Below are 2,483 nucleotides of genomic sequence, written 5' to 3'. Positions count from 1 at the left end.
CAGGTAGTCAGAGGGATGGGAACTTGCCCTGGGCCTCAGCCTCTCAGAGAGACAGGTGGGTCAGAGGGACAGAACTGGCCCTGGGCCTCAGCCTCTCAGAGAGACAGGTGGGTCAGAGGGACAGAACTGGCCCTGGGCCTCAGCCTCTCAGAGAGACAGGTAGTCAGAGGGATGGGAACTTGTCCTGGGCCTCAGCCTCTCAGAGAGACAGGTGGGTCAGAGGGACAGAACTGGCCCTGGGCCTCAGCCTCTCAGAGAGACAGGTGGGTCAGAGGGACAGAACTGGCCCTGGGCCTCAGCCTCTCAGAGAGACAGGTGGTCAGAGGGATGGGAACTTGCCCTGGGCCTCAGTCTCTCAGAGAGACAGATGGGTCAGAGAGACAGAACTGGCCCTGGGCCTCAGCCTCTCAGAGAGACAGGTGTGTGTTAGAGAGACAATTGGAGAGCTGTAGAAGAATTTCCAGTACAGAGCTGGCCATGGGACAGCCTCTCAGAGAGACAGGTAGATGGCAGAGAGACAGACAGGCGTGTGAGAGAGACAAGTATGTCAGAGAGACAGATGAGAAAAACAGGCAAGTTTCTGAGAGTCATGTGGGTCACTGAGGATCAATTATTTAGAATCCAATCAGTTTCAGAATTTCTTGTTTGGATCGCAGGTGAGTTTCAGAACTACAGGTGGATTATCTGTGCATAGAAACCTCACCTCACACTGTAGGTACAGTCTTATCATTCACTGACATCATCACAACAGGTGAAGATCTGGTTCCAGAACAGGAGAGCCAAGGAGAGGAAGATAACCAAGAAGAAGATCCAGCTGTCCCAGCAGGCTTCTACGACCACTTCCACCCTGACCCTGACCCAGCCCAGCCTGGCTGACCCCAGCAACGGTTCCATGGCAACCAGCTCCAGCAGCTTGTTGTCAAAGACGATATCAACGACTATCAAAGAGGAGTACTGAAGAGTTCCTTTACCGTAGACATACTGTACAACACTGGAATAAACATATCAAACTGGTATTCCCATGACAATCACTACATAAGATGTACTTGACCTCAATGATGTGATGAAAATATGCATCTGTCACTACACACCTCTAATATAATACTACCTTTTTGTGCTTTGATATAGGACTGAATTTCCTGGCCTCCTGAGTGGTGCAGTGGTCTAAGGCACTGCATTTCAGCACAACAGGTGCCACTGCAATACCTGGTTCAAATCCAAGCTACATAACATCAGGCTGTGATTGGGATTCCCATAGGGTGGTGCACAATTGGCCCAGTGTTATCTGGGTTTGGCTGGGGTAGGCTGTCATCGTAAATAAGAATTTGTTCTCGACTTGCCTGCTTAAATGTAAAAATCTGAGAGAGAGAAGCACATGTTAGACTATGCAAATGTATAAAGACACTAACTGCTTTTGTGTTGATACTGTATTTTCTTAAACCAATTAATTTGTAACTGCAGAATAACATGAATGTTTTCTATGTTTTTTTCTATATTTTGTAAGAAAAGTATGATTGTTTTTGAGGAACTGTGAAGATGTTAAATTGAAAAGATGTTGATAAAATGTGTATTTACTGAAATATTATGAATAGGAAATCAATGAGGATAGTGGAGCATGATTCCACTAGTCCTTTTATTTGGGCAGTGAAAGTCTGTCAGGCCTTTTGTTGCTTGTACGTGCGTGTTTGTCAAAAGAGCTCGCCAGCTTGTAGTCCAAAAAACAGAAATGAGTTACCTCTGGTTCATTCAGCCATTCCTTTGGGGAAAAGGAATGGGGAAAGAATAGGGTTTTGGGGATAAACACTGAAAATAAGGTCTGAGGTGTTAAGCGTTGAGTTCTCTGAGATAATATCAGTCAGTTAACATGACCTTTATAATTCATGAAGCCTTTAATGTGCTTTATGTGCTGATGTTAGCTGATGAAGATTATCTCATAGAACAAAACGTAGCAGATATCCTAAACCTGTGTTTACCACCGACCTTATTTTCAGCGTTTATACTAAAACCATCCAAAAACCCCATCCAAAAACCATCCAAAAACCCCATAAGCTTTGTCCAACGAGCCATGGCGGAGTTAGTGCCTACATAAAGATGCCATTACTATTGCTCTCTAGTGTTAACAGGCAGATCTAAGGGTATGGAGGGCAAAGTTCCAGTCCCATCTCACAGTCCCAGACATTGACTTTTGTAATGTTGGTATATAACTGATTTCAACATGACTTAATAAAACAGAGGATTATGGTTGGCTTTCTGTAGATATGATACAAAGCTGTAGATTGTTATTTTCCCCTTGTGCTCTAATTATGGCCACTTTTAACCAATAGAAAAGGGGAAGTAGCACTTCAAAACCGCACTAAGCTCACAGAAAACTCACACCAAAAAACTGCAGTTTTAGCTAAATAAATAACCACACAGATCAAACTGAAATTAATACAGTTTTACTTTGCTGATCGGGTGAAAACTGTGTAGCGAACGACCTTACA

The sequence above is a fragment of the Salvelinus alpinus genome, chromosome 7 (genome assembly GCF_045679555.1).
Source record: "Salvelinus alpinus chromosome 7, SLU_Salpinus.1, whole genome shotgun sequence".
In the NCBI taxonomy this organism is placed as follows: domain Eukaryota; kingdom Metazoa; phylum Chordata; class Actinopteri; order Salmoniformes; family Salmonidae; genus Salvelinus; species Salvelinus alpinus.
This window is presented reverse-complemented; position numbering follows the sequence as displayed.